A 23624-nucleotide genomic window follows, 5' to 3' on the forward strand; every position below is an offset into this window, starting at 1 on the left:
TGGAGTCCCAATTCACCTATAAAGAGACCTGCTACCCAGCTAGGCTAATTGTCTATAGGGGTTGGCAGAGCATTGACATAGATAAAGGGTGTCCCAAAATTCACACAAGAAGTAATTTTGATAGAAAACACAGGTTTATAATTAAAAATTGTAAATTTTTATTGATTCATAAAGTATACAGTATAGGGGTTATGTATGGAATAGCATATCGGGCAAAATATCCACAACGTGTCACTGTTTGGTGTGGATTTTCGGCTGGAGGCATCATCGGACCATTCTTCTTCGAAAATGTGGCTGCTCAGGCAATAACAGTTAATGGTGCTCGCTATCTCAACATGATAATCCAGTTTTTTGTGCCTAAATTGCAAGATATGGATGTGGACGACATGTGGTTTCAACAAGATGGTGCCACATGCCATACAGCCCGAGAAACAATTCAATTACTGCATGAGTCATTTTCTGGTCATGTAATTTCCCGTTTTGGTGATCAGAATTGGCTGCCCAGATCATGGGATTTAACGCCGTTGGACTTTTTTCTGTGGGATTTTTTGAAGTCTAAGGTTTATGCCAACAAGCCCACGACCACCCATGCCTTGAAGGAGGAAATGGAGCTCTGTATCAACGAAATTCAGCCACATTTATGCAAAACGGTCATGGAAAATTTCAACAAAAGACTGCATATGTGCCAGCAAAGCCGTGGAGGCCATTTACCCGATATGCTATTTCATACATAACCCTATACTGTATACTTTATGAATCAATAAAAAATTTACAATTTTTAATTATAAACCTGTGTTTTCTAACAAAATTACTTCTTGCGTGAATTTTGGGACACCCTTTACTTGAAAAGTCTTGCTGATGAAGAACTGAGGTGGGGGGGCGGGGGGAAGATGAGAGAGAGAAAGAGAAAGAATGAAGTAATTAAAAGAAAGGCAAGTATGCTCAGCCAGCATAGCTCAGTGGTTGATCATCGACCTATGAACCAGGAGGTCACAGTTCGATTCCCGGTCAGGGCACATGCCTGGGTTACGGGCTTGATTTCTAGTGTGGGCTGTGTAGGAGGCAGCTGATGCATAATTCCTCCCCCATCGTTGATGTTTCTCTCTCTCTCTCTCTGCCCCCCCTTCCTCTCTGAAATCAATAAAAATGTTTTTTTTTGTTTCTTTTTTAAAGAAAGGCAACTATTGTCCCTTGTAGTTGAACCATATAACTTTCTTTTATGGTATTTTTCATTTCAGCATGGTATAATAATTGATAGCATTTCTAAGATTCAGCGGCTTATTAAAACAATTACTGAGCATCTGCTCTGTACCTTGCATCATGCTAGGTATTGGGAGATTCAAAGATGAATGAAAAGTTCACAGGGAGAATGACAATAAGCAAGATATTGAGACAGTGACTTAGAGTTACAGTGGTTGAAGAGCCTTCCCTCCTAGGGTATTGAGGAAGCATCTCTCAGACATTTGGTACCCATGTATGGTTTTAGGGAGACTAATGACCACTGGTAAAATGAAGAAATAAGTAAAATGGCTACTTTATTTTGAGAGGTTAAAGTTCAGGTTTATGGACCTATTTCTGGGCTAAGCTATCATTTATGAGTATAAGTTATAGGTTATAGGATAGAAATTGAGAATTCTAGAAATGTAAAACAGATATAAGGACAGTGACTGATATAAATGGAATGCTGCTGTAATGGAGCCAGGGAGTTTGTATCATGCCTTCTCTATCTCCAACTAGCTTCACTGTCCTTGGCCTGCTGATCAATGTGAAGTTTCCTCAGCTACCACAGTATTAAATGGAGACTGTGCCTCTTGCCCAAAACATTTCACCCACTGTTTGGTTCCTGAAAGTATAAACTTTCCTACAAGTTGATGCCATTCTAGATCTAGAATGGTTCTAATTCTGAGTTTAACAACTTTTGTTCCCAGTGGTCAAGAAAAAAAAAAGGGGGTTGTTTCAAACTCTCTGTTGACTACTATAAAAATGTAATAAAAACAAGTCTATTTTGGTAAATAATTTTATAATGCAGGTTTTTTTTAAATCAGATTTGGTCAACAGCTATACCCAAGGAAAGCATGTATAGTTAAGAATATTTTTATCTTGCCATAAATCTTGTTTGTTTTCTGAGTTTAGTTTATTTTAGTCAGTAGTTAGGATTTTGTTGTAAAACATACTATTTGTTTTTTTAAAGATAAGATGCACTTGAAGTAACACTTATTTCTCTTAATTTTCAGGAATTGTTTGGATTGTGAGCTATTTCAGAACTCTGTTCTCAGGACCCATTATTTTAACATTTGAGAGAAACACTTCCAGAAGGTATTGTATTTTGTGTCATTGTTCCATTTTTTAGAAAATGTAGATAAGCCATTTCAATGATAGGAAAGAAGATTATGCCATAATTTTCTACTTATTTTTCTTTTAAGTTTTTGTATTGATAAATTAGATGTTTGACATTTGTAACAGAGGCGTACATTTAAGTGTTGGTAGATTTTGAATTTAGTGTGAGTGAAAGAAATCCGATTTAGATGGAACCAGTTTTGCCTGTTTTAAACATCAGAAGCATTTCACCTTTTCAGTATTGCACAATTTATAAGAATGTTTTGATTCAAAATGAGATATAAAATGTTCCTGTTTTAGAATTGTGAAATATACATTAAATAAAGCAGGCAGTCCTAAGGTCTTCCTACCTATGAAAACTCTACCTTCTATTTTATGGACCAGCTGCCATCTTTCTATCAGTGTTTCATCAGGATCCATGGACTTATGCAACCAGGTCACCCACCTCTGCCTCTGAATGCCCATCTACTAAATTCCCTGTCTGCATTATCACATGCGGTTAGGTTGATGTAGCATTACAGTTTATCTGCTTGTTGGCCCAGAGTCTCAGAACATGTGATGTATTACTAGGAAGGAAAGGGATAGTAAGATTGTCAGTTGAGCAGCTTACCTGCTTCATGTTCTGTCTTTGCAACCCCCAAACCCATGTGAATACACCAACTAGTTTGACTAGTTAGTGATAAACACGGTTCCATTCAGCCATATTCGAGGTTTCCTTGTTAGTGTCCACCTTTCCACCTCCGTTAAGTCTTGTGTTCAAGGGCGGGGAAGAAAAAGGACATATATGTAATACCCTTTGTAATATTTTAAGCAATAAAAAAAAAAACAAAAAAAAACTTGCCAGCTGTCTTGCTTGGAATGGAAAGAAATGAAAGAAGGGCACTTAAATTCATTTAATTAAATGATATATTTTTAAAAATATGTTTATTTTTAACTAGAGGCGCAGTGCATGAAATTCATGCACTTGGGGGGGGGGGTCCCCCAGCCTGTCCTGTGCCCTCTCACAGTGCGGGATCCCCGTGATCTATCGCCCCAAGGAGGTAGGCCCCCCCCACTCATCCGGGGCTCCTCAATGGGTTTCCCCAAAGAGGTAGGCTGGAGCTGGGGGCCCTGCCTCCGCACCATGGGACCCCCAAGCCTCGCTGCACAGAGCCACAGGCCCTGCCTTTGCGCCACACATGCAGTGTCAAGCCCTTGCCCACCCACGTGCGCATGCAGCCCCTCCCACCCGCGCGTGCCCTTTGTGCACACAGTCTCTTGGTGATCTTTAGTTGCGGTGTGAGGGTGTCATGGCGTGAGGGCATGACGACCACATAGGCTTTTATTAACAGGATTTTTCGGAGAGACAGAAAGGGAGAGAGATAGATAGAAACATTGATGAGAAAGAAGCATCAATAGGCTGCCTCCTACACGCGCCCTACTGGGAATAGAGGCTGCAACCCCAGGCATGTGCCTGACCAGAATCACACTGGTGACCTCTTGGTTCATGGGTCAATGGTCAACTACTGAGGCACACTGGCTGGGCAAAATGATACATTTCTTAAAGTTGTAGTAAATAGGTCAAATTCTTTCAGTACATATTTACTTTATTAACTGGATATTCATGATTTATATTCACATGAAATAACACAAAAACCAGTTTTACATATTTTCTGAATCACTTGTTAAGGAGTATGAATTTCTAAAATTAGATGAATGTAGTTTTTTTATGTTTCCATAGCATAATATATTGGACTTTTAAATTAGAAACTCTCTATGTTCAAGATTATTTACTTTTAGAGGCCCCAGCCAGACCTGTGTCCTCTCGCAATCTGGGACCCCTCAGGGAATGTCGGGCCTAAACCGGCAGTTGGACACCCCTCTCACAATCCAGGATGCTGTATGCACCAGTAATCATGCTTTTTATTCAGGTGAAAGGCATCTTGCTGTTGTATGGGCAGCTACATTTTTCTCTCCTGATTATAAAAAGTAGTACATAACATGATCCTTCTGAGGCAGTAGTACCATTTTCCCCATCTTATGGATGGAAAAACTGGAGCAGAGAGAATTGGCTTTGTCACACAGTTACAGGTGTCAGATTCAGGGCTGACCACAAAATGTGCAGATCAGAGTCCATGCATGTTATTGCTGCATCATCCTGTTTTTTTTCAGTGTTAGAGTAGCCTTGCAAGGTTTTAATTTTTAAATCTAAGAGACTGTTCCCAATATATAGGGTAGGGTCCCTAGGCCTGGCTGGTGATCAGGGCCAATTTGTGGGGCGACCGGTGGGCGGAGCGATTGGGGGCCCTTGTTGACAGCCACTTTGGCTGGCGGCCTGGCGCCGCCCACTCGCTGGCCCTCCCCCGCCAGTCTCCTCCCTCTTGGAGGGCAGATGCTGGTGGGGGGAAGCTCATGCATTGAGCGTCTGCCCCCTGGTGGTCAGTGCATGTCATAACGCCCAGTCGTTACGCCAGTTGTTATGCTTTTCGGTCAATTTGCATATTAGGATTTTATTATATACTAGAGGCCCAGTGCACAAAAATTTGTGCACTCGGGGGGGCGGGGGGGTCCCTCAGCCCGGCCTGTGCCCTCTCGCAGTCTGGGACCCCTTGGGAGATAATGACCTGCTGGCTTAGGCCTGCTCCCGGGTGGCAGAGGGCAGGCCCAATCCCTAGGTGCAGCCCCTGGTCGGGCTCAGAGCAGGGCCGATTGGGGAGTTGGGGCACCGCCCCCTGTCATGCACAGAGCAGGGCGGATTGGGAGGTTGCAATGCCACCCTCAGTCACGCTCAGGGTAGGGCCGATTGGGGGGTTGGGGCACCGCCCCCTGTCACACTCAAGGCAGGGTCGATGGGGAGGTTGTGCCCCACCCCCTGTCATGCACAGAGCAGGGCCGATCGGGGGTTGGGGCGCTGCCCCCTGTCACTCACAGAGCAGGGCCCATCAGGGGGGTTGGGTCTCCGTACCCTGTCACGCACAGAGTAGGGTCGGTCAGGGGGTTGGGGAGCTCCCCCCTGTCACGCACAGAGCAGGGCCGAACAGGGGATTGGGGAGCTCCCCCCTGTCACTCACAGAGTAGGGCCGATAGGGGAGTTGGGTCACCACCCCCTGTCACACACAGAGCAGGGCGGATCAGGGGGTTGGGGCGCCGCACCCTGTCACACTCAGGGCAGGGCCAATGGGGAGGTTATGGCTCTACCCCGTCACACACAGAGCAGGGCTCGTCGGGGGGGGGGGGCGGGGAGGTTGGGGCGCCGCACCCTGTCACACACAGAGCAGGGCCCATCAGGGGGTTGGGGCGCCACCACTGTCACACTCAGGGCAGAGCCGATGGGGAGGTTATGGCTCTACCCCGTCACACACACAGCAGGGCCCATCAGGAGGTTGGGGCGCCGCACTCTGTCTCACACAGAGCCGCAGGGCGATCAGGGGTTTGGTCGCTGCCCCCTGTCACGCTGATCCTGGTGCCAGGAGGCCTCGCGGCTCCACTGCTCCCGGTGCTGGGAGGCCTCTCTGCTCCACTGTTCCCGGTGCTGGGAGGCATATTACCCTTTTACTAAATAGGATAGAGGCCTGGTGCACAGGTGGGGGCCGGCTGGTTTGCCCTGAAGGGTGTCCTGGATCAGGGTGGGGGTTCCGCTTGGGTGCCTGGCCAGCCTGGGTGAGAGGATGATGGCTCTTTGCAGCTGGTCACACCCCCTTCAGGGTGGGGGTCCCCACTGGGGTGCCTGGCCAGTTTGGGTGAGGGGCTGAGGGCCGTTTTCAGGCTGGCAGGTGACTGAAGCTCCCAATCTGTCCTTTTTTTTTTTTTTTATTCTGGGTCAGCTTTAGCTCTGAGGCTTGGCTCCAGCTCTGAGGCCTCGGCTGCTGAAAGCAGGTATCTGGTTTGTTTGGGTTCTATAATCGAAACACTGTTTCAACTCCAGCTCTGAGATCCCGGCTGGCTGAAAGCAGGGATCTGGGTTTGTTTTATTATTGAAACAATGTTGCTCTCCTGCTGGTTGAAGCCAGGCTGGCTGAAAGCAAGTTTCTGGGGTTTTGTTTAGCTTCTATATTTGTAACAGTGTTTCAAACTGCAAGCTTAGAGGCTGACAGCGGCAGGCGGGGAACGTTGGCTTCCTCCATCACTGAAGCAAGCAAGCCTCATGTTCGCTTCAAGCTGCTTGGCTGCCGGCCGCCATCTTGGCTGGCAGTTAATTTGCATATCGCCCTGATTAGCCAATGCGAAGGGTAGCGGAGGTACGGCTAATTACCATGTTTCTCTTCTATTAGATAGGACTAGTAGCCCGGTGCACAAAATTTGTGCACTGGGGGGGGGGGGTCTCTTAGTTATTAAACATTTATCTGCACAACACTGACTGACCACATTGGTGGTGGTGGTGGTGGTATTGTCAGAATGTGTTATATTATGCAGATGAAAATCTATTTAAACAGATTTGATGTAGATATTTTCAAAGATGGAAGAATTGTCCCTGTCAACTATTTTAGTTGATTCATATCTTCAGTAATTGTCATCATTGCAAAGTTTTCAGTCCCTATATGGATTGCTAGATATAATAGGTCATGCGCTGTCCCTGTCCTTTGTAGCCTTTGTTACCTTAAGGAGGACTCTAGTTTTCTATTTATATGTTTAAGTACCAACCTTACTGGCTTAAAAATGTAAGCTTTTAACACTGCTCTCTCTGTTCTGTATCCTTCCGAAGAAAAGTGGAGTTGGGTTGCAGCACAGGAGAGAAATTCAGAAGGGGAATATTGAAGTAATGACTGCAGTCGGAGAAGGGGGAACCTGTTTCCCTGGCCACAGGGCTGGCAGCTTCTCCGGTGGCTGCAGCCTGGGACCTTGGGCGGGTAGCTTGTCCCTCTCCTGGGCTGCAGCAATCCGCAGGCGCTGGCGCCTGGACCAAAGTTGGGCGGCTTCTTCTGAGGGCTTCTTCTTCTTCTGTGCTTCCAGGGAAGGTAGTCAGTTATGTGTCATGCAAACATAGGTGTCACCCATCTCAGAAGCCGGGTGCAGGTCAGGGAAGCGCTGGCTGGGGACGCTGGTGGCGGCCCGCTTCCCTGCCGCCGCACCGGGCTTCTGCGGTCACTGATTGATCACCGCAGAAGCCAAGTGTGGGGGCAGGGAAGCGGCCGCCTAAGCCCAACTTGTGCTTTTTTGCAGTTGGGACCCCTTCCCCTGGCTGCTGGCACCAGTTTTCCTCCAGCGGCAGGAACCCAGGCCTTTGCTCTTCGCTGGTAGGGACCCTCGCGGTGGGCTTCGTTCTCTGCTCCCGCCGCCGGGCTTGGCTCCTGGGGGCGGAGCCGGCGAGCTGGCTTCGCTCTCCATGCTCCCCATGCTGGCCTTCGCTCACTGCTCCTGCCCCGGGCCAGCGGTCGCTCTGCGGCAGTGCGGAGGGCTTTGCTCTCCACGCTCCCCATGCCGGCCTTCGCTTGCTGCTCCTGCCCTGGGCCAGCGAAGCCCTCCGCTCCCACCGCCCAGCTGGGCTCCCGGGGGCGGATCCCGGTGGCGGCGGCGGCGCGGAGGGCTGCTCCTACCCGGGGCCAACGGGCTTTGCTCCATGGCTTGGCGTCCACATATGCAAATTAGCTGCCATCTTGGCTGGCGTTTAATTTGCATATCTCACTGATTAGCCAATGGGAAGCGTGTCGGAGGTACGGTTAATTACCATGTTTCTCTATTATTAGATAGGATGATGGGCATTTGGGCTGTTTTCAGTAGATAAGTGTAAATATTGCTGCTATGAACATAGGGATGCATACGTTCTTTTTGATTGGTGTTTCAAGATTCTTAGGTTATATTCCCAAAAGTGGGATGGATGGCTGGGTTAACAGGCAGTTCCATATTTAATTTTTAGAGGAAACTCCATACTGTTTTCCACAGTGACTGCACCAGTCTGCATTCCATCTAACAGTTCCCTCTTCTCCACATCTTCACCAGCACTTGTTGTTTGTTGATTTATTCATGAAAACCATTCTGGCAGGTGTGAGGTGATACGTCATTATAGTTTCAATTTGCATCTCTCTGATGATTAGTGGCATTGAGAATTTTTTTCATATATCTATTGGCCATCTTTATGTCCTCTTTAAAGAAGTATCATTCAGGTCCTTTGCCAATTTTTTAATTGGATTGTTTGTCTTCCTTTTGTTGAGTTGTATGAATTCTTTATATATTTTGGAAATTAATCCCTTGTCTCATGTACCATTGGCAAATACAGTGAGTTCCCTTTTCATCTTGTTGATAGTTTCTTTTGCTGTGCAGAAACTTTTTAGTTTGATGTAGTTCTATTTGTTTATTTTTCCCCTTGTTTCCCTTGCTCTAAGAGATATATCAGCAAAAATATTGCTACAAGAAAAAGAGCTATAAACAGAGAACCAAGATGGCAGTATAGGTAAAAGCCTGTACTTGCTGCCTCCCACAACCACATCAAAATTACAACTAAAATACAGAACAACTATCATCCAGAACCGTGGGAAAGCTGGCTTAGGGAAAGTACTACAACTAGAGAGGTAAAGAAGAAAGCACATTGAGACTGGTAGAAGGTGCGGAGGCACGGAACAGACTGGTCCGGCACCTGGGTGAGCCGCTTTTTTAATCAGATCGCCTCTGCAAAGGCTGCCCTGAGAAGTGAGGGGTCCCAGCCCCACCCCAGACCCCAGCTCAGGGTTCCAGAGCTGGGGAAAGAAGTCCCTATGGGCAGTAAGAACTACGGACTGTAAAAACCAGTGCGGATTGGGGCTGAGTGACACACAGGTTGCTGGAGACCCAGCTTCTCCACTTAAAAGGCCGGCACCACTAACTGAATTTATAAGCTCCCACAGGGCGAAGCTCTGGGAGATCAGGACACATATGGGGAGAAACTGGACTGTCTGGCATTGGGGCAGGAACTCGGGGGTGGCTTTCTTCCAGACGGAGGTGCTCGCAGTGGTCATTTTTCCTGTGTGGGGACCCAGTGCAGGGCTGACTGGCAGCTATTTCTATTTGCTCTGCCCTGGAGATTCCCTGAGACCCCACCCCCACCCAGTGTACATCCCCACCCAAGCTGTGTGCAGTGGCTTTTGCATATGAGTCGTTTATCCTTTCTCAGCCTAAAACCTGTTGAACAAGCTGCAGCTGGGTCAGGGAGCCCTAAACCTATCAATAAAAGGCCCAAGGCTGGCACCAGCCTGCCTTGCTTCACAGGTGGGCCTCATCTGGGTACTTCCAAACCTGATACAAAGAGGAGGAATCTGCAGGTCTCTCTGTAGCTCCTGCTGGGTGGCCCTAGGCCAGTGATGGCGAACCTTTTGGGCTCGGCGTGTCAGCATTTTGAAAAACCCTAACTTAACTCTGGTGCCGTGTCACATATAGAAATTTTTTGATATTTGCAACCATAGTAAAACAAAGATTTATATTTTTGATACGTATTTTATATATTTAAATGCCATTTAACAAAGAAAAATCAACCAAAAAAATGAGTTCGCATGTCACCTCTGACACGTGTGTCATAGGTTCGCCATCACTGCCCTAGGCAATGGCTGACTCTGCATCTCCTTGGAGATCTAAGATCCAGTGTACCAGTGGTCAGTGTGAGACCATACCAGATTACAACTCTTCACATCCATAAGTGACACACTCCAGAGGCAGACTCAGTGAGCACCAAAGCCCCACTGAAGCAAGTCCTGCCCCATAAGGGTGTCTCTTGCATAGCAGCTCTCCCACTGTAGTTGCAGCAGTCCCCACAGCCAGTTAACCTGGAGGTCAATTCTTCCCAGTGACACCAATAGCAGTCAAGGCTCAACTACAACAAAACTGTGCACACAGTCCACAAAGGGGTGCACCAAGAGTGTACACCTTAGGTGATTAGAGATGCTGAACCACTGGGCCCTATAGGTGTCCACAAGTCCACTCTACAAACATAGAGAAGCAGCCAAAATGCGGAGACAAACATGTCACAAATGAAAGAAATGGAAGAACGCAAACTCCTGGATATAAAGTTCAAAACTACAGTTATAAGGTTACTAAAGAATCTTCTAGAAACCTTGGAGGAACTTAGTGAGACCTTCAAGGATCTTAGTGAGAATGCCAAAAAAATGGGAAGGGACCAGTCAAAAATTAAGCATACACGGACTGAAATAAAGAATAGTATACAGGGATCCAACAGTAGACTAGAGGATCCCGAGAATCAAGGAAGCAAAAAACAGCCAACCAGAAGAGCAAAAAGAAAAAAGAATCCAAAAATATGAAGACAGTGTAAGGAGCCTCTGGGACAAGTTCAAGCATACCAATATCCAAATTATGGGGGTGCCAGAAGAAGAGAAAGAGAAAGATATTGAAAACCTATTTGAATAAATCATGATAGAAAACTTCCCCTATCTGGTGAAAGAAATAGACTTACAAGTCCAGGAAGCGCAGAGAACCCCAAACAAAAGGAATCCAAAGACGACCACACCAAGACACATCATAATTAAAATGCCAAGGGCAAAAGACAAAGAATCTTAAAAGCAGCAAGAGAAAAATAGTTAGTTACCTACAAGGGAGTGCCCATACGACTGTCAGCTGATTTCTTAACAGAAACTATTCAGGCCAGAAGGGAGTGGCAAGAAATATTCAAAGTGCTGAATAGCAAGAACCTACAACCAAGATTACTCTACCCAGCAAAGCTATCAGTTTTGAAGGTCAGGTAAAGAACTTCACAGACAAGAAAAAGCTAAAGGAGTTCATCACCACCAAACCAGTATTATATGAAATGCTGAAAGGTATTTTTTAAGAAGAGGAAGAAGAAGAAAAAGGTAAGATAAAAAATTTTGAACAAGAAAGTGACAATAAATACATATCTATCAACAAGTGAATCTAAAAATCAAATGAATAAAAAATCTGATGAACAGAATAAACTGGTGAATGGAATAGAATCAGGGGCATGGAAATAGAACAGACTGATGATTCTCAGAGGGAAGGGGGTGTGGGAGGTTGCGGGAAGTGATTAGACAAAGATCTTATATGCATGTATGCATTATGTATGAACACAGACAATAGGGTGGCAAGGGCCTGGGGTGGAGTGGGAACCGGGTGGAGGGGAGCTATGGGGGGAAAAAAAGAGGGACATATGTAATAATCTCAACAATAAAGATTAAAGAAAGAGTTATAAACAAAGCTAAGGAAATAAATAATAACTATTTCAACTGAAAAAAAATATATTGCTGCAAGAGATGTCTGAGATTTTACTGCCTATGTTTTTTTCCTAGGATTTTTATGGTTTTGCAACTTAACATTTAAGTGTTTAATCAATCCATTTTGAGTTTATTCTTGTGTATGGTGTAAATTGTTAGTCTAGTTTCACTTTTTTGCATGTACCTATTCAATTTTCCCAACACCATTTATTGAAGAGACTGTCTTTACTTCATTGTATGCTCTTGCCTTCTTTGTCAAATATTAATTGACCATAGAGACGTGGGTTGATTTCTGGGCTCTCTTTTCTGTTCCCTTGATCTATATGCCTGTTCTTATGCCAGTACCAGGTTGTTTTGATTACTATGGCCTTGTAGTATAGTTTACTATCTGGTATTGTGATCCCTCCAATGTTGTTCTTCTTTCTCAAGATTGCTGAGGCTGTTCAGAGTCTCTTGTTTCTGATAGGTTTATCACACGATCACCAGACATTTGTTTGCAAGTTTATATATTAGAGAAAAAAAAATTTATCAGGAATAGAGAAGTCAGAAGTAGTTGTTTTGTTTCTTTGTTTTATGAAAAACAAAAAGTAAAAAAAAAAAACAACAACTTAACCCAAATGATATATTTCTCTACCTCTTGTGTAGATATTTAAGACCATAATGGCCATAGTTTAATATAGTGGTATATAAAATGCTGGTCTTAGAATCATAAGGTTTATATTTGAGCTATAGCTCACTTCAGATTGTTAGCAAATTATTTAATCTGAGCCTCAGTTTCTTAATCTGTATAAATGAGTGTACAACCTATATCACAGGATTATTATGCAAAGTAAATGAGAAAATAAAGTTTGCTGTTATTAGTGTAATGCTTTAGAAAGGTAATGTATTATTGACAATATTGTTAATTCTGTGTTTTTCAAAAAAAATACAATAGATTTTTGGATGACCACTGTTTTACTCAATAGAACACTCTTGCACAAGATTTACACTTTTTTTTCTTCTTTTTCCACTTTAATAATTTTCAACAAAGCCTGGTCCATGCTTTTGAAGTTCTTTTCAAGTTTGAATCAGTTAACATCTGCCACCTACTGACCCATTTCTCTCTACTTCCTCCAACTCTGCTCTCTCCTTACATCTTGCTTGTTTAAGCTGAGTGATTAAAGTGGCCTTCACTTGATTTTTCCAAAGATCGAGATTAATGCACTGTTAGAAACAACAACTTCTAAATATGTTTGCATAGGAGCCAGTAATATTCTTTTTTCTCCCCTAGAGAAAACAGTTCTCAGAGAAAACAGTTAGTAAAACCGTATGTGGACTTGCTTTTTCTTTTATTGTTTAGTGGTTATAGTTTTTTAAAGTGAGTTCTGCCTACATGTTAAAAATGGTCTCAGTATAAAGTTTCTAAAGTGACTTACCACATATGCAAGTACTTCAGATTGCATGCCCTTAACTACTGTTTGAATTTTTATAGGTTTGTAATTTTGCTGACTGCAAGAAAATAAAAGGCTAGTGCCAGTTCTTACTGGGTCAAGATTTATTTTAAAGTATCAACATTTCCTCAACTTTTTGATACTTAACAAAAGTTTTAGAGATTTTCCTGCAAAAAAGTTGACTAGGTTTTATTTCAGTAAGAGAAATTTGGGGTGCTAATGCCATCAGTAACAAAAGCATGCAGTTGGTGAATTTATTAATAGAAATTGCCATACACTGGACTACCCTAGAGATGTGTTTTTATTTAAAGAGGCTAGTGGGGGCATCAAGGACTAGTAATTAATTATATTTGTGTCTTCAGCAGAGCTCTAGGTGCAGAAAACTTGACCAGTGATTTGAAAACAGACTGTTACTCTCCTGAAATGATCAGGAGACAGGTTGCTCAAATCAATTTCTGTGACACTAGGGAGGCTTTATTAGGTAGCGGTTTGGGGATGCATTAAGGAAGTACACACTGAACTGAATTTGAATCCAGGTCTATCTCTTTACCTGTTGTACAACTTTGGGCAGTTCACTCTACCACCCTGTGTCTTATTTTCTTCATCTGTAAAGTTCTATAATATCTATTTAATAGGCAGTGATTAAGTGGAATAGACTTAACTATAACATATGACTTAGCACTATAGTCAATAACTGGCATTTACTTGCTGTCCAGTTAATAAAAGTTAATCATAATAACTGGGAATTAACCCTCCAAATAGTTGTTTAAAAACTTGCATTCCATGTTGAGAGTCATTAAGATATAGAAATATTTTTAAAGTTTCTTAAAAATCTTTACAAAACCCACATTAGAGTCAAAGCAGTATTTACAGGTAAACCAATTGAATTTGACAAGGATTGGGACACTCTTTTTGAGCACCTATGAATCCTAATCTGCTGTTTAGTCTTTGGGCTAATCATTTTACCTTCTAAGGCTTAGTGTTCTCATCTGTAAAATAGGCATAACTTTCTAGGGTTGTTTTGAGGATTAAAGGAATTAAACCATAGAAAGCACTTACTGTAGTTCCTGGCACATGTTATTCTTGTTAGGTATTCTTGTTACTCCACAGGTACCTTTTTGGAGATGGCCTTGAGAACTTGAGGGAAACATAGTTCTGGATTTTTTAAATGTATTGGTTACTGTTGGAATTTGGGCATTAAATACTTTTTCATTTGTATAATAATTATCTAGTTGACTTACATTAAGATAAAATACAATATTTGGAATCTCTTATTTAAACAGCACTTTCTTTATATTTTGTAAAAACAGATTTTTTACATTGTATCTGCTATGGTCTAATGTTTGTGTCCCCTCAAAATTCATATGTTGATATTCTAACTCCCAAGGAGATAGTATTAGGAGGTGAGCTCCACCTTCATGAATGGGATTAGTGCCCTTATTTAAAAAGGCTGCAGAGAGAGTCCTTTTCCTCTTCTGCCATATGAGGTATAGCAAAAAGATGGTTGTCTTGAGCCAAAAAGCCAGATTCTCACCGGGCACAGTATCTGCCTACACCTTGATCTTAGAGTTCCCAGTCTCCAAAACTGTAGGAAATAATTTCTGTTGTTTATAGGCCACCAGTGCATAGTTTTCTGTTACAGCAGCCTGTAATAGAAAAGACCACATTTATTTTGCGGTCATTCTATGTCTCTGCACTTTTAATCCAGTTTTAATTCATGCATCTGCTTTCCCTCCTGCTTCACTTTCTGTATGTAGAGTGACCCAAAGAAGAAGCAGGAGGGAAGCAGGGGAGGCAAAGATTGTGTCTGAGGCTAGTAGATAGTTAGCCTTACCATGATCAGATTTAAATTGATTTATGACTGCTTTTTCAAGTTTTACCAACAGAATACTTTTATTGCTTTTGATCACTGTTATAGAATAACTTTAAAGGAAATCTCTACTTTTTTCAGCGGCTTTCAGTAATTTTTTTCGGAGCCATAATTTATCCATTAACTTTTCAAAATACAGTAACAGCTAATAAAAGACTGACAATTAAAGAGTTATATATTATGGGTATTATATTAAGTATAGACTCAAGGTTATCCTACATAAAGCTAATTCTTTTATATCCTCTATTTTGGGCTCATTATGTCCAGAATAAATTATTTAATGGCATGGGGATTTTACACTTAGGGAATTTTCCAAGTTTATAAGATTTTTATGAGGAAGCATTGTGTTTTGTTGGTTATTATACTAAGAAGTTGATGAGTTTTAGTTTAGGATAGAGTTTTGGTTTTGTTACTGACTAGTGGTTTGGCTTTGAGTTAAAAAACAAAACCTAATGGCTCTTAGCTCTTTGACTCAAACCATTACTGACTTATAACCCCCTTCCCTTCCAAACTAGGATTACCTGAAGGATAAAGAGCATCTCAGACCAATGAGGTATCCCCCATTGCCTTCTAGTGTGTCCAACACACAAGGAAGCATAATTAGTTATGTTTAAATCATCATGCCCTGATTTTATTTGGCCTTGAGGCTTCCCTTCTCACTTTTTACCCAACGTTATCTCTCCCTCTTCCCTTTCCTTCTTCCTTTGGATGAGCACTAATAGTTCTGAAGAACCTAGTTAGGCACTTAATAGTTTAGAGCATAATTTTACCACTTAAATTATTTCAAAGCTCTATATTTGGACTGCCTTTTCTTTGGTCATAAATTTATTTTTAATTCTTAATTAAGAACAAACACACTGTTTATAAAATTATTCCTATGAGAAAATGACTCTTGTTCATTGTCATATGACATGTTCTCTAGGCATGCAGTATAAAAATGGGGACAAAACACCTGACTTCCAGCTTAATTTTAGCTTGACATATAAGTAATAGAAGACCTTACTAAACTAGCTGAAATAATGAGGGATCTATCACTATTTAAAGGATATCCTATATAATAAAATGCTAATATGCAAATAGACTGAATGATGGAACAACTGAACAGCTGGTTGCTATGATATGCTCTGACCACCAGGTGGCACGTGTGGAACATGTCGGGCCTCTGCCTTGGTGGGATGATGAGCAGATGAGCGGGGTGCCGGTCGCTGTCATTGGGGCGAGCCTCTGGTGGTTACTGAAAATTCTTTGCTCCTGCACGCCATGGTCCCGCCCAGTGCTCACACCCGCTGCCGGTGACGGTCTGCTCACACCCACTGCTGCCACTGGAGCTGCCGCTTGTACCCATAGCCGGCCCTGGAGCCACGGCTCACACCCACTGCCGGTACCCAGCACTGGTCCCGATCGCTTGGTGCTGTTAGTGGGTGCAAGTGGCGGCTCCCAGCCCCGATCGCTCCTGAGGTCTTCTCCACTTCCCCATGCTCCTGAGGGGCGACCGGGGCAGCAGCCACTGCTCGCACCCGCTGACGGCGCTGGCCCTAATCACTCTGCACTGTCAGTGGGTGCTAGCGGGGCTGGCGCCATTAGCGTGTGGGAGCAACAGCAGCGGGAGTGGAGCTGCAGGCAGACGGGACTAGGGGTTGTGGCGGGAGGGGCCAGGCAGGGGCGCGGAGGATGGACTGTGACCCACCCCTGTGCCCACTGCAGCCTCGTGGCCCACAGAGCCTTTCAAGGTGCACAAATTTGTGCACTGGATCTCTAGTCTACACTAATAAAAGAGAAACATGGTAATTAGCGTACAACCGCTACCCTTCCCATTGGCTAATCAGTGAATATATACAAAGTAACTGTCAGCCAAGATGGCGGCCGGCAGCCAGGCAGCTGATGCGAACAGGGAGGCTTGCTTCCTTCAGTGACAGAAGACTCCAACGTTCCCCGCCGGCCTCTGAGCTTCAGTTGGAAACATAGTAACATTTACAGAAGATAAACAAAACTCCAGAAAGCTCCTGTCAGTCAACCGGGATCTCAGAGCTGGAGTCGCAACATTGTTTCGAATACAGAAAACAAAGGCCAGAAACCTGCTTTCAGCCGAGCCTCAGAGAGAAAGCCGGCTCTCAGCTCCAGTGACAGCCATAGAAGGTAAATAAATGCCAGAATAAAAAAAAAAGAAAAAAAGGAGAGGTTTGGAGCTCCAGTCGCCCGCCAGCCTGAAAACAGCCCTCAGCCCCTCACCCAGACTGGCCAGGCACCCCAGTGGGGACCCCCACCCTGAAGCAACAAGATGGCGGCTAATTTGCATACTGAAGGCAGGCGGCAGCAGGCAAGGCTGTCTGCGGTCTGGGACCCGGATCTGTGACCCTGCCGGGCGGGATCAGCGGAGCCTCGAGGCCTCCCGGCACTGGGATCAGCGTGACAAGGGGCAACGCCCAAACGCCCTGATTGCCCTGCGGCTCTGTGTGTGACAGGGGGCAGCGCCCCAACACCCCCTCACGGGCCCTGCTCTATGTGAGACGGGGTAGAGCCATACCTCCCCATCGGCCCTGCCCTGAGTGTGACAGGGGGCGGCGCCCCAACCCCCTGATCGGCCCTGCTCTGTGTGTGACAGGGTGTGGCGCCCCAACTCCCCCCCCCCCCCCCACGGACCCTGCTCTGTGTGTGACAGGGGGTGGTGCCCCAACTCCCCTATTGGCCCTACTCTGTGCGTGACAGGGGGGAGCTCCCCAACCCCCTGATCGGCCCTGCTCTGTGTGTAACAGGGGGGAGCTCCTCAACCCCCTGATCGGCCCTGCTCTGTGCGTGACAGGGGGGAGCTCCCCAAACCCCTGATGGTCCCTGCTCTGTGTGTGATGGGGGGGGGGGGGGCAGTGCCCCAACCCCCTGATTGGCCCTGCTCTGTGAGTGACAGGGGGCAGTGCCCCAACCCCCTGATGGGCCCTGCTCTGTGAGTGACAGGGGGCAGCGCCCCAACCCCCTGATTGGCCCTGCTCTGTGCATCACAGGGGGTGGCGCCGCAACCTCCCCATTGAACCTGCCTTGAGTGTGACAGGGGGCGGTGCCCCAACCCCCCAATCAGCCCTACCCTGAGCGTGACTGAGGGTGGCATCGCAACTTCCCAATCCGCCCTGCTCTGTGCATGACAGGGGGCGGTGCCCCAACTCCCCAATCAGCCCTGCTCTGAGCCCGACCAGGGGCTGCACCTAGGGACTGGGCTTGCCCTCTGCCACCCAGGAGCAGGCCTAAGCCAGCAGGTCTTTATCTCCCGAGGGGTCCCAGACTGCGAGAGGGCACAGGCCGGGCTGAGGGACCCCCTCCCCCCCCCCCCCCCCCCCCCGTGCACAATTTTTGTGCACTGGGCCTCTAGTATTATTATATTATTCAATAGGAAGCTTAGAGTATGGTGATTAATTGACTGCCATAATGATGTTATTAGGAACCCACATGGATATTTTTCATTTCTTTTACTCTGCCATCTTGAGTGTTTTGGCAGTGTTGCTCTTCATGATTGCAACATGGGCGTTTTTCCATTCTACTATTTTTAAATAAGGAAAACGTATCCTAATAAACTTCACTGGCCATAATTGTATCATATGCCTGTACCTAAACCCAGTTGTTAAAGTAAACATTGTTTGTCATAGTGGCTAGACCTAGTTAGGGTTCACCTCCTAAGGTAAGATGGTGAGCATTACTGCCAGCAAATGAGAAAGGAGAGGTGTGTTTGTGAAAGGACTGCCACAGTCTGTCACAACTAGGGGAGATCACAGTTTTGTTAATTTCTATAAAATTTTTAATGAGATCACAAAATGTAGGCAGTCATGCCATGATTTATTCACTGTATGTTTTTTTAATGCTTCCTGAATTCCACTGCTCTTACTGAGGACAGAGCAGTGAACAAAAGGGAAAACAAATGTTGCCCCCATGGAGTTTATAGTTTATTGATGAGATGGACAAACAAGATAAAGCAATTCAATTTTATGGTATCTTATGACAAGTGCTAATCAAATTTGAATGAGAGGAGGGAACCTGAAAGGTTTGGGGGCGGGGAGGACGGTTGCATGAAATTTTAGATTATGTCCAGGGAAGGTCTCCTAAGAAGATGACTTGAGTAAAGGCTGAGATAGTGATACACCTTTCTGGAGAGAAAGGGGTATTCTAGTCAAAGGCTCTGTGGATGGAGTGGGTGAATGAGGGAGAGTCACAGGAAGTGAGGTCAGAGGAGGGAGCTACTAGAAGTTTTGAGCAGAGGAATGACCCAGTAGAACATTTTCACAGAATTGCTTTGGCCGTTGTGTTAAATAGACCCAAAGAGCATTAAAAAATGGAAGCAAGGAAACCAGTTAGGAGGCTGTTGTGATAATCCAGGACAGATGATGGGGACTTGGATGAGAGCAGTGAGAAGTAGTTGGATTCTGGGTATTTCCAACAAAGCCCACAGCATTTGCTGATGGTTTAGATGTGCACTCTGAGAGGAAAAGAGGCATCTAGGATAGCAGCAGGTTTTTGGCCTGAACAGTTAGAATGGTGTTGATACTTTCTGAGATTAGGAAGAACAGGAATTGGATTTAACATGTCAGTTAATTGGTTTGTTAAATTTGAGATGTCAAATAAGTAATTAGGTATGTAAATCTTCCTTGATGGATCACTATATATTTTTGAAAAGGATGAGATTCTGCATTAATAATAAGAAATGGCTTTTAAAATAATATAAAGTCAAAAATCAGCAATAAGGAGAAACTGGGAAATGGAAAAATAAAGTGTTACTAGTATATGGGGAGAGATATTTTATATTCCATTGAACAAATATAGGGAAACACTAGAAATAATTTTAAAATAGAGTACTCAAAGAAGCAGTTATACACTGAGAATTTATTTAGTGCCTACTATATTCTTTCAAAAATCGCTTATTAAATATGTATTCTTTGAATCAGTGGCTCATTTTTGAAGCCCCAAACCTTGTTCAAAATATACATACAAGGGAATACATTACAAGGACCAATAGTATATATTTAGTTTGTGTCCATGCCCTCTGTGACATGATGCAATGATCTTTCTAAGGGACTTGTGTTGTTGACAACTATGTTATCTTCCCCCATCCCAACTTCCTCAGTATTGTGAGCCTATAGTTAATGCTCAAACATATTATTCAATAGCAATCCAAGCAAAGAGAAATAATCACTACAATAAATCTTATGCTTTCCTTTTTAAGAGGAATTAGTCCAAGATACCTTTTAATCAGATTATTGTACTTGTTTGCATTTAACAAGGATGCAACACATAGCTAAGATTTTCAGTCTGTATACATCACATAAAATGCTGAGAACACCTCAGAAAATACCTTTCATATTATAGGTACTCAAATATTTAGATAGAAAATTTGATTTATAATATCATTAACATTTCTAACTTTTAGGACTTTTGAAGTATTATGCTGCATGAAGTAGGTATTGCTTGATAATAATGTGCTCTACCTGTAATGCAAAATTGTTTTGTCAGAGAAAAGTACTATAAAATAATATGAGGAATTATTTATAGGGTGAAGAAATTATGCTTTTTAAAATGAATTATGCTTTTCTCATCACACTTTTGGCCAGTCCGGGTGAATATATGACTGATGGCCTATATGGACAGTGAAAGGAAACATTTACATGTAGAGGAAAATATTTGTTCAGAATCCGAGTATATCAAATTACTTTAGTTTACCTGTTTCTCATGCTAATTTTTGCAAAATGAGCATTTCCCAGGGGAAAGTTCTACAAATTTGCAGTAAATTTGCAAATTAAGCAAGCATTTATGCTAGTTTCATTTGAGACCAGATTGATAGTAGGTATGAATTAACCTCATTCTTTGACCAAGCTGTGAGGTTTTTATCTACAAGTCTGCTTTCAAGTTCTTTGGGGTATATCCCTTTATATACTTCTTAGTATTTTATTTTTTTAAAAGTAGAGTTAGGAAAATATGTTGCCTAGCAATTAGCATTTGTTCATGTGTGCAAATTATTACCTAAACTAGTGATTTTCAACCTTTTTCATTTCATGGCACACATAAACTAATTACTAAGATTCTGCAGCACAGCAAAAAATCTATTTTTCGCCCAGCTGACAAAAAAATAGGTATAATTTTTATTCATTCACACTGAACAGCTATTGGTGTATTGTCTGTTGTCATTTTTTTATATGACAGTCTAAGAGAAAAGAGGTCAGTGCCCCTGACTAAATAGTCAGGTAGTGCAAAATTTTTGTGGCACAATTTTGTTGTTGTTGTTTGTTTTTAAATCACTGGCTTAAATAATGTTATTCTGAAAGTAAAACTCTGATTTGCCACAATGTAGCAGCTTATAATTTATTATGTAAACAGGAATATATTTAAATTATGGAAGCACAATATTGAAACGATCTTCCAAGAACCCATCAACCAATATATAGAACCAGAACTTTATGAATACAGCATGTGTTTCTCCTTGCCTTTGCCCCTGCTGTCCTCCTTGACTCCCTTACTCTTTAGTTTTGTTAATCACTTTTTAGTAATACTGAGTTTACTATGTAGGTCCTTAAATAATATACCATTTAATTTTACTTTTTAAGTTTGCAAAACTGGTAGTATTCTATAAGTAGTTGTCTGAGACTTGTTTTTTTTATTTTTTTACATTTATTTATATTGTTATATGTAGTTGTAGTCCATTTACTTAACTGCTGAGTAATATTCCATTGTATGAATTTATTTATTCGACTGGTAGAGATCTAGTTATTGTTGGGTGTTTTTGTTTGCTTTTGATATTTTATTTGTTTTTGATATGTCTGTATTGATGTATTGGTACAGATACGTGTGTGTAGCTATTTTATATATAGGGTGGGGCAAAAGTAGGTTTATAGTTCATATAAAAATAATACAATCTACACTAATAAAAGAGAGACATGGTAATTAGCGTACGACCGCTACCCTTCCCATTGGCTAATCAGCATATCCTTATGCAAATCAACTGCCAACTAAGGTGGCGGTTAACCGCCAACAAAGATGGCGGCTAATTTGCATACGCCCAATGATGGGAGGCAAAAGGGGAAGGACTGAAGAATGGTGATCGGCAACCCAGGCGGCAGGCAAGAGGTAGGGGGTGGGCAAAGGCCGCCTTTCCCCACCCCCCAGCCGGTGATCGCCATTGGAAAGCCGGGCAGCAAACCCGACCCCAGGGGCCGGGGTTGCGGGCTGGCCTGCGCGAGCGATCCCCATGGCATCGGAGGGCGCGAGGGCCTGGGCGCAGGCCAGGCAGCAACCCCGGACCCAGTGGGGTCCGAGATTGCCGGCTGGCCTGCTCGGAGTGATCCCCATGGCCATCGGAGGCCGGGAGGGCCCGGGCGCAGGCCAGGATCACCATGGCATCGGAGGGCGGGAGGGCCAAGGCGCAGGCCAGGCGGCAACCCCGGACCCCACTGGGGCCGGGGTTGCCGGCTGGCCTGCTCCCAGGATAGCCATGGCATCGGAGGGCGGGAGGGCCCAGGCGCACACCTGACTGTGTGGTCTGAGTTTGCTGCTGCCTATAAACCGAGAAAAAGTTGTAAAATGAAGTACTGATCTCTAGGGTTTAGGTCAGACCAAGGAGTAGTGCCACTCAGCCAGAAGCTGGCTCATGGCTGGCCAGTGCGGAGGTGGTGGCAGGAGCCTCTCCCACCTCCATGGCAGCTCTAAGAATGTCTAACTAACAGTTTAGGCCCGATCCCTTGGGGGCCTAAGCCTTTAGTCGGACGGACATCCCCCAAGGGCTCCCTGGCTACCAGAAGGATGTCTGACTGCAAGCTTAAGCCTGATCCCCCAGGGAGTGGGCCTAAGTCAACAGGTGGATATCCCCCAAGGGGTCCTGGACTGCAAATGGGCGCAGGCCGGGCTGAGGGATGCACCCCCCCCCCAACCGAGTGCACAAATTTTGTGCACTGGGCCTCTAGTCCTATCTAATAAAAGAGAAACATGGTAATTAGCCGTACGGCCGCTACCCTTCCCATTGGCTAATCAGTGAGATATGCAAATTAACTGCAAACCAAGATGGCGGCGGGCAGCCAGGCAGCTAACGCAAACATGATGCTTGCTTGCTTCAGTGATGGAGGAAGCCAAACTTCCCCGCCTGCCTTGCCGGCCTTTCAGTTGCACTCTAAGCAACATTGTAACAAATATAGGAGCTAAACAAAACCCCAGGCTTCAGCCAGCAGGACCACAACATTGTTTCAAATACAGAAGGTAAACAAAGGCCAGAAACCTGCTTTCAGCAATGGAGGTCTCATAGCTGGAGCCGAGCCTCAGAGCTAAAGCCTGCCCAGAATAAAAAAAAAAGGAAAAAAGGACAGGTTGGGAGCTTCAGTCACCCGCCAGCCTGAAAACGGCCCTCAGCCACTCACCCAGGCTGGCCAGGCACCCCAGTGGGGACCCCTACCCTAAAGGGGGTGTGACCAGATGCAAGCAGCCATCATCCCCTCACCCAGGCTGGCCAGGCACCCAAGCGGGACCCCCACCCTGATCCAGGACACCCTTCAGGGCAAACCAGCCAGCCCCCATCTGTGCACCAGGCTTCTATCCTATATAGTAAAAGGGTAATATGCCTCCCAGCACCGGGATCAGTGGAGCCTGGAGGCCTCCCGTCACCGGGATCAGCGTGACAGGGGGCAGCGCCCAAACCCCCTGATCGCCCTGAGGCTCTGTGTGTGACAGGGTGTGGCGCCCCAACCCCCCGAATGGCCCTGCTCTGTGTGTGAGAGGAGGGAGCTCCCCAACCCCCTGATCCGCCCTGCTCTGTGTGTGACAGGGGACAGTGCCCCAACTCCCCTATCAGCCCTGCTCTGTGTGTGACAGGGTGCGGCGCCCCAACCCCCTGATTGGCCCTGCTCT

General features: G+C 44.6%; 1 protein-coding gene across 8 annotated transcripts in view; it reads left to right on the forward strand.

Annotated features, from left to right (window-relative positions):
* The window catches only part of NRIP1 (nuclear receptor interacting protein 1), a 130228-nt gene that overhangs the window by 18118 nt on the left and 88486 nt on the right, over positions 1 to 23624 (forward strand). For all 8 annotated transcript variants that reach the window (XR_011470301.1, XM_070405995.1, XM_070405994.1 and 5 more), the window contains exon 2: positions 2235 to 2316. The gene's annotated coding sequence lies outside the window, so the exon portion shown is untranslated. The remainder of the gene's footprint in view (positions 1 to 2234; positions 2317 to 23624) is intronic.

This window comes from Myotis yumanensis, unplaced genomic scaffold (genome assembly GCF_028538775.1).
Source record: "Myotis yumanensis isolate MYYU_CA2020_CCGP unplaced genomic scaffold, mMyoYum1.0.hap1 SCAF_2, whole genome shotgun sequence".
In the NCBI taxonomy this organism is placed as follows: domain Eukaryota; kingdom Metazoa; phylum Chordata; class Mammalia; order Chiroptera; family Vespertilionidae; genus Myotis; species Myotis yumanensis.